This window comes from Bos mutus, chromosome 7, assembly GCF_027580195.1.
Source record: "Bos mutus isolate GX-2022 chromosome 7, NWIPB_WYAK_1.1, whole genome shotgun sequence".
Lineage (NCBI taxonomy): Eukaryota > Metazoa > Chordata > Mammalia > Artiodactyla > Bovidae > Bos > Bos mutus.
The window spans coordinates 60,819,356-60,833,378 of NC_091623.1; the positions used below are offsets into that span (position 1 = coordinate 60,819,356).

At 48.3% G+C, this 14,023-nt stretch overlaps 1 protein-coding gene across 4 annotated transcripts in view; it reads left to right on the forward strand.

Annotated features, from left to right (window-relative positions):
- Positions 1-14,023, forward strand: part of GNG7 (G protein subunit gamma 7) — a 138,289-nt gene that overhangs the window by 2,697 nt on the left and 121,569 nt on the right. For 2 of the 4 annotated variants that reach the window (XM_070373973.1, XM_070373971.1), the window contains exon 2: positions 8,019-8,091. The exons of the other annotated variants lie outside the window; for them this stretch is intronic. The gene's annotated coding sequence lies outside the window, so the exon portion shown is untranslated. The remainder of the gene's footprint in view (positions 1-8,018; positions 8,092-14,023) is intronic. 4 annotated transcript variants of the gene reach the window in all.

The following is a 14,023-nucleotide window of genomic DNA, read 5'->3' on the forward strand; positions in this document are numbered from 1 at the left end:
GGCCATTCAGATTTGGATTGGTTTTTATGTCATCTTGTGTTCTTTTGAGAGAAGGAAAAAAAAATCACACCACTTTTAGAAAAATTTAGAAATGTTGAATTCTTTCTAGGTGGGTCTTTCATGTGGCTTTTGAACACTTCTACTGGTTTTGAGTATGTGATTAACTGGTCAGCTGCCGGCACTGAAAGAAGCCAACATTTGTGATTGTTTTCCTCGATTGTAACCGAGTACAGGCGTCTTCCTCAGAAGCTTGAGTTCTTCAGATGGTTCTTGGTCTTTTACTGAAAATGATTGTAATCAGTGCCATTGCTTTCTACTGCTCCATGTTTCATAAAGCCCAGGGCCCTATAGTTTGAAGGGAAAGACAACTGAATATGAATTACCCTGACACAGTGAGCTTTTTGCTTACTGAATGGAGGCATTTTTTTTGGTATACCCTGTAGTAGTGTAAAAAGTGCCTTCTTTCCTCCAAGGTGTTATTACAAGTTTTCTCATTTGCATCTGGTAATAAATAATTATCTTTAAAATAGTATTTTCTGGGGCATTTTTGTGTGTGTTATTTTTTGTTGGGGGGCCGTGCCATGGGTCATGTGGGATCTTAGTTCCCCGACCAGGGGTCGAACCCATACCCCCTGCAGTGGAAGCTCAGAGTCTTAACCACTGGACCTCCAGGGAAATCCTGGGCAATTGAATTCTTGAAACTCCTTTGTAGTTTCTTAGAGAAGCGTGATTGGGCCTGGCCTCCATGACTTTGGAGCTTTCTGGAGCTTTCTAGAGGGGATGGTTCCCAGGACAGTTGTGTGATTGTGGGGTGTGGACACGAACTTTTCTTTCCATTGCTCCCCTACAGGTGGCTGTGTCTTCACAGCCCAAGGATGATCGGCCGAGCTGTGTCTTTGTTCTGGGAAGGTTTGTCTTCTTCAGTCTTCTGTCCTTGATGATATCAAGGGTCACCATGTTCAATGCTCACTTCAATAGCTCTGAACCTCACTTTTCACCATGTCTTTCTTGTGCTGCCCTTGGGCATGGCCTCTCTTTCTCTCTTCAGGGTCTAGAAGAAAGTGTTTGTTCCATATGACACCCAGGAGACCTCAGAGACCAGAATGGGTCACTGCAAAGATGGGTGACTTGTCCCAGCTGCTCAGGTCCCGCCTTCTCCTCTTCCATCCTGTGCTGTTGCATCTTGTCCCACTAGCTGGCGGGCAGGGGGGCTGGTGGGCAGCTCTGAGACTCTTCTAGGAAAAGTACTAATTCTCCTGGTGGGTGCATGCGTGTCTGACTCTTTGCAACCCCATGGACGGTAGCCCACCAGGTTCCTCTGTCCATGGGATTTTCCAGGCAAGAATACTGGAGTGGGTTGCCATTTCCTTCTCCAGGGGATCTTCCCCGACCCAGGAATCAAATCTGAGTCTCCTGAGTTTCTTGTTTTTTTTTCTTTTCTCTTCATTTTTGTCTTGCATTTCTTGCATTGGCAGGTGGATTCTTTACCACTGTGCCACCTGGGAAGCAAGTTCTCCTGGAGAACCTTGCAAAGGGATAAAGTCTTACTGCTTATTTCTTAAATGGAGGTACAATTGCCACATCATAAAACTCAGCCACTTTAACACACACTTCAGTTTTTTGGTAAGTTTATCGAGTTTTGCAACCATCTCCATAAAGCTGATTTAGAACCTTCCAGTACTCCAGTAAGACCTCCATCCCCATGAGCAGTCACCCCCACCCCCTCCCTAGACCCTGACCACCAGGAACCCACTCTCTGTGTCTGTGGATCGGATCGCCCTGTTCTGGACGTTTCCCATCAGTGGAATCACACCCTGTGTGTCCCTCTGTGTCTGCTTCTCTCACTGAGCGTTGTGTTCTCAGGGTCTGGCCACGTGATAGTGAGTGTCAGGGCTTCTCCTTTTCATGGTTGAGTGACGTTCCCGTGTGAAAGGACACACATGTTTATCTGTTCACTTGTTGGTGGACATCTGGGCTGTTTCTGCGTTTTGGCGGTGAAGAATCGGTCTGCTGTGTCAATGGCTTTTTTCTTTCCTGAGCATTTGACAGCCCTCCAAACTGAAGCTCCATAGTTGGGGGTCGTTCGGGCATGAGCCCTCTGGTTCTGTTTCTCTTTCTCTTGTCTGCATTTCTTCCCTCCTTGAGTTAAATGCTTCCCTGTTTCTTGCTCAGAACATCCCAGCTGGCAGATCAGCCTCTAGTCTCTCCTGTTCTGGTGGGTTGCCCCTCATGCCCACCATAACCAGAGTCTTCTGTCTAAAGCTGAGATTGGTTCATAATTTTCCCTGCCATCTTCACCAACTCATCATCCACTCGACAAAATCAAATTGCCCCCTCGGTGGGGAGTTGGCCCCACCCCACCTTCAGGCTGACCTTCACTTTGACTCCAGGAATGGCCCTTCCCACTCTGCCCACCCAGCGCATGCCCTCAGCTTTCTTGGATGGTGCAGTTTGCTGTCTCCTTTGTCTGAAACCTTCCTTCCTTCCTTCCTCTCCCCAACAAAGGCTGGTTGTGTGCCTATTTTAAGCTTCAGACCGGGTGCCAGGCGCCGGGAGCACCACGTGAATGAAACGCTTGTGTGCATGGGGGGCGGTGTGGAGACGGGCCCCTGGGGCCATCCTGTCCCTGGGCCGGCTCTCTGAGTCAGGGTCCCTGGAGGGTGGCAGGGCTAGAGGCCCCAGGCTGTGTATTTCAGAAGCTCCCCAGGTGTGCAGTGAGAGGAAGCAGTCTTTCAGGGCACAGAGACATGGGGGTGACACCTGTGCCCAGGACATCAAGGGAAGAGGCCAGAGAGAAGGCCTGTGCTGAGAAGTTTGCTAGGAGACAGGTTGGGGGGCGGTGCAGTCATCATGGGCAAAGTCTCCCTCCTCCCCAGCACTCTGGATACCAGGCCTGGTCATCCTGTCTGAGGGTGCCCTCCTGGGCACCATGCCTGTGGAGCAGCCTTCCCAGCCCCTGCCCCCTCCATGCCAGATGCAGTGCCAAGGGAGAAAGACTGACTTGTAGAAATTGCTCCTTTTTTGGAATTTCTGAAAGTTAACTGTTTGGAGATGATAAAATACAAAAAAGTGACCCATCTTTGCTGCATGACAGTTAGTTGAGAGTCTGCTTTTCATAACCATGGGTGTCTGTGGGTGTGTACATGTGTTTTCTGTGCCTCTGTGCTGACATGAGGAAGTGCCAGGGTGAGGGGCCAGGTGAATCTGGGATTCAAATGAATCTGCAACCTGCCTGGTAGCTTTGTGATGGTGACCACTGGTCACATCTTGTCCTTTTTTGTCAAGGCCATGACCTCAGCCTCTGCCTTCTTAAGAAACCCCTTCATTTGGTGGCCTAAAAAGTCAAGAGAAATCAAAGACAGGAGGTGAATTAGGCCAAGTCCATGTAGCTCCTGGGCTGGACAGACAGGCGGTTGCTGGGGGATGGGGTGGGGTCAGGGGAGGTTGAGAAATAATGCGCCAACCCTAGCAACCTTGTCTTTGGCTAATTGTGTGACTTTCCTGGGGCCCCGTTACAAAGCACCACAGACCACATGGCCTGAAGCAACAGAAATCTGTCTTTTCCCAGTCCTAGAGGTCAGAAGCCTCCAATCCTTATGGACAGAGCCATGCTCCCCCTGGGGTCCCCAGAGCAGGGGCTTTCTTGCCTCTTTGGCTTCTGGAAGGTGGTGTGTGTGTGTATGTGTGTGCTCAGTCCCTCAGTCGTGTTCAATTCTTTGGGACCCTTTGGACTGTAGCCCGCCAGGCTCCTCTGTCCATGGGGTTTTCCGGGCAAGAATACTAGAGTGCGTTGCCATTTCCTTCTCCAGGGCATCTTCCTGAGCCAGGGATCGAACCCGCATCTCCTTCGTCTCCTGCGTTGCAGGCAGAGTCTTTACCACTGAGTCAACTAGTAAAGTCAATTCTCTTTCCCTCCTGAGAAGGGAAACCCTTCTGAAAGATGGTGGTTGCCAGCAACCCCTAGCGCCCCGTGGCTCACAGACATATTATTCTGGTCTCTGCCCCTGTTGTCACATGGCCTTCACCCTGTGTGTCTGTCAGAGAAAACCCAGAGCTGGACAGTAGTTACAACAGTAAAAACAAGAGTTTACCCAGAAATGATTGCAATGGGGAAAAGAAACCTCATTTTAGAACTGGGCTCCATTCTGAATACAGTGCAGACCAGTGGCAATGAGTAGCCAAGGAGCAGGTGAGGGTCAGGGGATGGGAGATTGCTAAGAGGAAGCACTGGGGTAATTCTGTATAAGGGATCTCTTAGATTCCGGGTGCAGACATTAGCTGGAGGAGGGGCTGAGGAGCCCAGTGAAGTATGGGGGTGACCAGATGTGGAAACTGGGGGAAATCTTAGTCCATCAACTTAGCAGGATTCTTGCTGAAATTGTACAGTGTAGAGATGAACATGGGGCCCAAACGTCAAGGCCCCATTGAAAAGTTCAAGGTAGCCTGAGTAGAACTGGTTAAGGAAAGAATCTGTATTAAGCCTCACGTGTGTCCGCATTTCCCTCTTCTGAGAATGCCAGCTGTTGGGTCAGGGCCACCCTACTCTGTGTGACCTCACTTTAGCTCAGTGACACCCCCAGAGACACTATTTCCAGATCAGGTCCCATTCCCAGCCTCCAGGCTTAGGAAGTGTGCATATCTTCGGTGGGAGGGGTACACAGTGTACCCCATACCACCTAGAAAGGGGCCACCCTCGCAAGGTGAGAGTCAGCTTTTTGGGGGGCCCTCTGGTCCTAGTTGCTAAATGCCCTCCTGCCCTGCCCCACCCCATTCCCTCTTTCTCAACACCGGAACAACATTTGCACCATTGCACAGAAAATGGAGAACTTGGGGCCAACTGGGCCCCTGGGAGGAAGTGGGAGTTTTCAAGTTCACTGGGACAGGGGGGTATAGGAGGTCACAGGTGACCTTGCAGCCCCAGGGAAGCTCTTGGTTATTTGTCATCTGCAGGACACCTGTCTTGGCTGCCTTCCTGGTTGAAATGAAAGTATAAGTGTTAGTCGCTCAGTCGTGTCTGAAAAGTGTTAGTTGCTCGGTCTTAACCGACTCTTTGTGACCCCATGGACTGTAACCCGCCAGGTTCCTCTGTCTATGGAATTCTCAGGGAAGAATACCAGAGTGGGTTGCCATTTCTCCCTCCAAGGGATCTTCCTGACCCAAGGATCAAACCCAGGTCTCCTGCGTTGCAGGCAGATCCTTTACCATCTGAGCCACCAGGGAGGTCCCCTTCCAGGTTGTGCAGATCCAATGAAGCATCTCCAGAAGGAGGCGGGGGGAGTTCTCTGTAAATATGAGATGTTGTTGTTATTGACATGGTGGTTCTGATTAAGGCAAGACCTCTCCTTCTTGGCACTGAGGACTGCGAGACCAAGTCATCCACTGCGGGGCCGTCCTGGGTGCTGTGGGGTGAGAGGAGGCTTCCCAGGCCTCCACCCACTCAATGTCAGGAGCACCTAGTCCTGAGGACCACAGATGCCCCAGTCATGGCCCAGCATCCCCTGGGAGGAGGCAGAACCACCTTCTGATGGAAACCATTGGCTAAACTATTTCTAATAAGATTTTATGATTCTATGATTGCACTAAAGTAAGAAGATATTTTCCCATAAATTTATTGATTTATTTTTGGCTGTATGGGGTCTCCTTGCTGCAAGCAGGCTTTTTCTAGTTGCGGAGAGTGCGGGCCAGTCTCTAGTTGCCATGTGCAGGCTTCTCTTTGTGGTGGCTCTTTGTGGAAGGCATGGGGACTTCAGTAGCTGTGGTGCATGGAGTTAGTTGCTCCAAAGCATGTGGGATCTCCCCAGATCAGGGATTGAACCCATGTCCCCTGCATTGGCATGTGAATTCTTATCCATTGTGCTACCAGGGAAGTTCGATTTTTTTTAATAAGCTTTATTTATTTTTTAGTTCACAGCAAAGCTTAGCAGAAGGAACAGAGGTTTCCCCGCATGCCCCTACCCCCACCTGTACACAGTCTCCCCATCATCAAAGTCCCCCACCAGCAGGACATCCATTTTAATCAGTAGACCTGCATGGACCTGTCACTGTCACCTAATGTCAGTAGTTGACCAGAGGGCTCGTTCTTGGTCTTGTATGAGTTGAGACAGATGTACACTGACATGAATCCACCATGAGAGAACAGTTTCACTGCCCTAAAAATCCTCTATGCTGTCAGTTCATCCCTCCCTCCCCAGTATTTTGTTTTTATGGGGAAGGAGCTAAGAACAACTTAGTAACTTGGAGTGCCTGTTGGGAAAGGTCTAACTCTATACTGTGTGGAGTTTTACATGAATCATCCCTCTACATTCTCCACTCCTCAAAGCTGTGCTGTCCAACGGAAACAGGGCTGAGCCTCAAATGTCATTTTATTTTTAAAAAGTCTATTTTGTTGAAGTATAGTTGATTTACAATGTTGTGTCAATTCCTTCTGTACAGCAAAGTGATGCAGTTATATATATATATATATATATTCTTTTTCATATTCTTTTCCATTATGGTTTACCACAGGATATTTAAGAGAGTTCCCTGGTCTGTGCAATAGGACCTTGTTGTTTATCCATCCTATATGTAATAGTTTGCATCTGCTCACTTCCGGTCCTTCCCTCTCCCATCCCTCTCCTCCTTGGCAATCACATGTCTGTCCTCTATGTCAGTCATAATTTTATTTTTTAACACTTTTATGACATCTCATCCTCTGTCACCCTCTTCTCTTGCCCTCAAATCTTTCCCAGCATCAGGGTCTTTTCCAGTGAGTCTTTTCACATCAGGCGGCCAAAGCATTAGAGCTTCAGTTATAGCATCAGTCCTTCCAATGAATATTCAGGGTTGATTTCCTTTAGGATTGATCTCCTCACTGTCCAAAGGACTCTCAAGTGTCTTCTCCAGCACCATAGTTCAAAAGTATCAATTCTCTGGTGCTCAGCCTTCTTTATGGTTCCATTCTCACATCCGTACATTGACTACTGGAAAAACCATAGCTTTGACTATATGGACCTTTGTCGACAAAGTGATGTCTCTGCTTTTTAATATACTGTCCAGGTTTGTCATAGCTTTCCTTGCAAGGAGCAAGCGATGTTGCCTCTGATGCTACCTAGTTTGGGGCTTGGATTCCCAAAGCCTTCTAGGTGGGCAGGGGTTAATGATTTGGGAACAAATGTGTGGAGTGATTGTATTTCCCATAGCATCGTCGTGCCCTACTGAGATGGGTCACTGATTTCCTTTAGTGTCTCAAAATGTGAGAGACATGCATCTTAGAAATGACAGGCTCTTAAATTTGATGAACTGTGGCTTCTGATAGCTCAAAAAAAAGTCATATTTTACAACATCAATTATGTTTATTACAACATTCTTTAAAAATGTACAAATGTGAAACTTTGTTCATAAATGTCTGTGCTCATAGCTTTTACATTATAAATCCCCCAAAGCAGGTAAAGTAAATTAAAACAGATGCAATGAACACATATTCAGACAAACTCTTGTAATGGCAGGCGCTGGGTGTTTTGTAGAATGATGTTCCAGGAGTCACAGTTTGCCAGGCAAAGCGTCCCAGAGCGAGCTTGGAAGAGGCTGGATTGACGTGAAAACTAAAGCTTTCTGCCCTTGGCTGGGCGCCCACAACGGGGCTCCTCGCTCAGCAACTGCTGAACTTAGCAACGCCTTTCTCTTTAGGTTGAGAAACTGACAGATTAATTCTTCCAGGCTGACTTTTAAATATTTGAGGCAAGAGTGAGAAATGGAATTTTTTTTCCCCTTAAATTGCTGCTTAATGAAATGCAGAGTTGTTTTTGACTTGAATGATCAATAGCAATGGGGTTGGTGGGGCTTTGGGGATGAGCTGGGCATTTATTGTTTAAAAAAATAGATTGGCTTCTCTCTCTCTCTGTCTCTCTTTGTCTCTCTGTGTCTCTTTTTCTGTCTATTTCTTCCTGTCTCTCACTCTTGCTGTCTCTCTTTGTCTCTCTGTGTATTTCTCTCCTTGTCTCTCTGTGTCTGCATCTCTCTGTCTCTCTTTCTCTTATCAGACATGTCTAGGAGCCTCTCCGGGACTGTGTGAAGAAAAACTGAAACACATCCAGTGCTGTTCACAAACCTCAGGTGTGTGTGCGGGTTTGGGGTGATGAAAGACAGGGGCCAGGGTTCTGGAAACTTGGGTTCCAGTCTCGGCTCCATCTCTGATTTCCAAATTGTCAAAGTCCCCCCACTCCTCTGAGCCTCCACTTCCCTCGCTGTGAAATGGGTGTAGGATGAGCTGGTACCCATACCAGCCACTCTGGTACCACCACCAGCATCCCACATGTCATCTCTAGGAAAGATAGTGGACTGAGTTTTGAGATCTATTTCTTTTTATTTAAATTTTATTGAAGTATAGCTAATTTACAGTGTTGCATTAATCTCTGCTGTACAGCAAAGTGACTCAGCTGTAATATATAGATTCTCGTTCACATTCTTTCCCATTATTGTTTATTTCGGATATTGGATATAGTTCCCTGTGGTCTACAGTAGGACCTGGTGGTGTATCCATCCTGTATATACTAGTTTGTATCTATCTGCTAATCCCAAACTCTTTGTTTCCTTTTTCTTTTTTTTTTTTAAATTAACTTTTTATCTTGGACTAATTGCAAATGTCCAGAAGGGTCACAGAGGTAGTACAGACGATCCCGGGTGCCCTTCGCCCAGTCTCTCCCACCCCAGCACCCTTCCTCCCTAGAGCACCTGTGCCACCCCCAGAACTCAGTGTGGGTGCATCACTGTTGACTCAGGCCCTCACTAAGTTTGGATTTCACTGGCTTCCCTTGATGTCCTTTTCTGCCCCAGCCCCGCTCTAGGACCCCACGTGACATTCAGTCATCAGCTCTCCTTCGCCGCTCTGAGTGGTGACAGCTCTCTGACTTTCCTTTTCATGCCTGGGCAGCCATGAGGAGGCCGGGCAGGAGTTTTGCAAGATATCTCTCCGTCTGGGTTTGTGTGATGCTTTTCTCATGATTACATCAAAGTCGTGGTTTTGGGAAAGAACACACAGAGCTGAGTGCCTTCTTAGCACGTTCCAGTGTCCCTGACACCCACATGGCTTCACCCAGATGTTAACCTTGATTACCTGTCCCCTCCCCCAGGATACATAGAGGCCTGGATTAGTCTCCTCGGACCCCCAGATCACCTCACTGTGTTCCCAGTCCAATGCCAGATCCTTCACCCTCTGTGCTGAGAAATTTTTTTTTAATATTTATTTATTTATTGAGCTGCCTCAGGTCTTAGTTGCCGTACGTGGGATCCTCCATCTTCATTCCAGCAAGCAAGATCTTTAATTGTAGCATGTGGGATCTAGTTCCCTGACCAGGCTCCTTGCATTGGGAGCACAGAGTCTTAGCCACTGGACCACTGGGAAAGCCCTTGCACTGTGAACTTTGCATTGAGTCTTTGCAGCATGATGTCAGCTTTCTCCGGGTTCAGTTGTACCCAATGAAGGCTGTGTTCCTGGAGATGAAACTGAGGAGTTGACAGCTCATCATCTTGCATGTGTGGCTGCAGACACTATGGGATGTTGGGGAGAAATGTCTTCATACTACTGTGAGACACATGGGCCCCTCACATCCCAAATCCATGCATGAGGGTTGCGGGCCTTGGGCTCACTGCTGGTGACTGAAATCCCAGTGGAAGCCTGCCTAAGGGTTCTGGCCTGGTTTTGTGAAGGTGCCATGTTCTGATCAAAGGAGGTGAGTGAAGTCACTCAGTTGTGTCCCACTCTTTGTGACCCCATGGATAGTAGCCTACCAGGCTTCTCCGTCCATGGGATTTTCCAGGCAAGAGTACCGGCTTGCCATTTCCCTCTCCATCAAAGGAGGGGGAGCTTTGAAACCCCAGGGGAGAGTTTTGGCACAGGCAGCCCAAGACTTGGAAGCCCCGTGAAGCTGCTGCTGTTCCTGCCCTCTCGCCCCATCTCCCAGAGCCACATCCTGAGTGCTGGCTCACATGTGGCAGAGTGTCTGGCCAAAGCAGAGGGCTGCTGGAAATCAGGCTGCTTTCTGGGGGGGTGTTTGGCATGTCCTTTGAAAGTGAAACTGGGTGCCCCTGGGAGATGTCCCAGGAGAAGGCAGGCAGGAGTTGCTCCTTCTCTGGGGTGTGAATGGAACCCTTTGTTGAGCCGAAGCCTTTTTCTCAGTGGCCTCTTCACTCAGCCCACAATGGCGGGATGATGCCAGGGGTGAAGGTAGTGACCATCCGTGCTGCCTGTCTCCTGTCGTCCTAAGGGAGGGCCCTGCCGGTCACAGCAGTTTCTGAAAATCAAAAATTAGTTTATCACACACCAGACACAGCCCACCTTCTTTCTCCCCCCTCCCCCCACCCCCATTCATTTCTCTGCTCAGCGCTGCATGGATGAGGAGGTGAGCTCCTTGCATCCACTTCAACCCACTCTGATTTGCTCTGTTTTTTCATTGTGGTGAATTACATGTCACATAAAATTCACTGCTTTAACTGTTTTTAGGTGCACAGTTCAGTAACATTAAGTATATTCACGCCATTATGCAACCGTTCTTCCCCTGTCCCCATCTACCCGGCACCTTTTCATCTTCTAAATTTGAAACTGTCCCTGTTAAATACTCCGGGCACCAAAGACCTGCCTGTTCTGGACGTTTCCCATCAGTGGAATCACACCCTGTGTGTCCTTCTGTGTCTGCTTCTCTCACTGAGCATCATGTTCTCAGAGTCTGTCCACTTTCATAGTTTAGAGCAGAATCATGTTCCATCATATACGTCTGTTGTGTCTTGATGCCTTCATCTATCAATGCTCACTTGGCATGATTCCACTGTTAGGCTGCCATGACTTGCGCTGCAGTGAACATCCATCTTCAGGTTTTTATGTCGATGGTTGTTTTCAGTTCCCCCGGGTGGGTCCCCAGGAGTGGCATTGTGGGGCCGTTGTCTATTTTTAAACTTCTCGATTGTTTGTGCTTCTCTGCCTGGTGGGGTTTTCGTCCATTTGCTGCTTCTTTCTCAGCTCAGCCTTGGGGACTTTGGAAGGACTTGAGTTCTTCTGGCTGACTGCATTCATCCCCGAGGCCCACTCTCGTCCCCATCCTTGTTAACTGTGCAGCCAGCCCACCGCAGCTTTCTCTGTACTGTTCATTTGTCTCCCTCCTGCATCTGGGGTCACACTCCTGCCTCCCCCAGCCTGGAATGCCCTCTGCTCTGACAAACACCACCTGCTTGCTGTTGACCTGCCCACCTTTCCACTAAGGCCACCTTTCCACCTCACCCGGCCTCCACCTGCCCTCGTGTCCAGTGACGCCGCCCCGAACCCACTGGACTCCCATCGGACTCCCAGCCACCTCTGCTCTGTAGTCGCCAGGGGGCCTCACCCAGCTTTCTTTAGCCAGAGCTTCAGTTTTTGGTTGGTTGGTTTTATCTATAAAAGATGCTCCTCTGTCAAGGGGGGTGGAGCAGGCCACACAGAATGTATGTCTAGTAGCCAGCAGGTATTAAATATGAAGAAAAAAATGGATTAAAAAAAAATTCAGACAAAAACATGGAGGAAAAAATCAGAAGCAAGCTGTGATAGAGTGATGGGGCCCCCAAGGACACGTCACCTCATGGGGCAGAGGCGACTCTGCAGGAGGGATTAAGTTAAGTAAGGCCCCTGAGATGGGGACGACCCTGGACTCCCCGGGAGGCCCAGTGTCATCACAGGGTCCTTATAAGAGGGAAAGGGAGGGTCAGAGGCAGAGAGACAGGAGGTGCTGCGCTGCTGGCTGTGAGGATGGAGGGAGGGGCGATGAGCCAGGGATGCGGTGCCTTTGGAAGCTGGAAAAGGCAAGAGCTTGTGCTCCCCTGGAGCCTCCGAAAAGACTAGCCCTGCCTACGCCTGGATTTACCCCCCGTGCGGCCTGAGCCAGACTCCTGAACCCCAGAACTATGAGAGAATCAATGGGTGTGGTTTTAAGCCCTGAACTGGTGGCAGTTTGTTACAGTAACTGCAGGAAACTGATGTGGTTTAGGGAACCACAGTGTAGATAAAGTTCTGTGTCCTCACAGCTTCTCGTCTCGTTTCTGGTACGTGATGCGGATCAAGAGCCTCCTGTCATGGGCTGCGCTGGACCCTAAAGGGCAGCTGGAATTCCCAACCACATACTTTCTACCGAGTCTGTGGCTGAGCCCACGATGCGTGATTCTATCCTGGAGCCTCTTGGAGATGAACTTTCCATTTTAGTTATGTCACCTGCGTGTCTTCAGAGGGGCTCTTATTCACTGAGCCCAGGTTGAATCTTCCAGAATGCTCTAGAGTCTGTGTTCTGGGGCCAATGTGATGACCTCCTGTCCCCAGGGCTGCAGCTGCGTCTCTCTCCCCCTCCTCCTGCCCCAGGTCAAGGTTCTGGTGATGGGCTGGTCACTGTTGACTTGCATTTAACTTTGTGCATAGTGGTTCCCACCCAGGGCTGTATTGGCCCCAAGAGCACCCACCTGGGGTGCCCCTCTGAGGGTCTGTCTTCAGATAAGGAAACTGAGGCTCAGGACTGGGGAAGTGACACCCCAATGTTCATAGCAACACTATTTACAATAAATAAGATGTGGAAGCAACCCAAGTGTCCATTGACAAATGGAAGGATAAAGATGTGTATATATACAATGGAATACTACTTAGCCATCAGAAAGAATGCAGTTACGCCATTTGCAGCAACATGATGGATTTAGAGAGTGTCATACTAAGTGAAGTCAGTCAGAGAAAGACAAATACTATATGATATCACTTATATGTGGAATCTAAAAAGTACTACAAATGAAACTTATTTACAAAACAGAATCAGACTCACAGACTTAGAAAACAAACTTTTGGTTACCAAAGGGGATGGAGAGGCATAAATTAGGAGCATGAGATTAACATATACACACTACTGTATATAAAATAGATAAACAACAGGACCTACTGTATACCACAGGGAACTAAATTCAACATCAATATTATGATCTTTTAATAAACTATAATGGAAAAAAGGTTAAAATAATCTAGGTATATGAGGATGAGATGGCTAGATGGCATCACTGACTCAATGGACGTGAGTCTGAGTGAACTCTGGGAGTTGGTGATGGACAGGGAGGCCTGGCGTGCTGTGATTCATGGGGTTGCAAAGAGTCGGACACGACTGAGCGACTGAACTGAACTGATACATAAACATGTATAACTGAATTACTTTGCTGTGTACCTGAATCTAACACAATATTGTAGATCAATTGTATTCTATACTTCAGTTAAAAAGAAAAGAACCAGGGAGCCAAGCCAGGAAGGACCCAGCCCCAGGCCCGCCACTCTGTAGCTCTTCCATGAGACAAAGCTGATCATGTTGTCTGAATTTTGCACAGGCTTTTTTCTCTCAGTGACAGAACCAGCCATGCTTCCTTCTGGCTGTGTAATTGGGTATGTGAGGCTGGCTTTGGTGCACCTGTCTCCTAGGATTAAAAACTGTGGTGTTGGGAATTCCCTGGCGGTCCAATGAGTACAACTCAGCGCTTTCACTGTTGAGGGCCTGGGCTCGATCCCTGGTCAGTGAACTAGGATCCCACAGGCTGCACAGTGTGGCCAAATCTGCCCCTCTTGGACTATGGTCTCATGAAAAGATTCTCCACACTATTAGCTTTCAGAGAAATGCAAATCAAAAGCACAGTAGGACACCCCTTCACAACTATCAGGATGGCTAGAGTTGAAAGACAGACAGTGACAAGCGTAGGTGAGGGTGTGGAGAGGAGAGAACCCTGTGCCCTGCTGGCAAGAATGGAAATCAGGCAGCTGATTGGAAAACATGGAGTTTCTATACGACTCAGCAATTCTACTCCTGGGTGTCCGCTCAAGAGAAATGAGAATATTCATCCACACAAATCCTGAACATCAATGTTCACAGCAGCATAATTCACAACAGCCAAAAGGTGGAAACCACCCAAATGTCTCATCAGCAAACAAGCAGATAAACAAAACTGTGTTCCCTCCACACACATCCCTCAGCCACGGAAAGGGGAGAAGTGCTGACACTCGCTACCACGT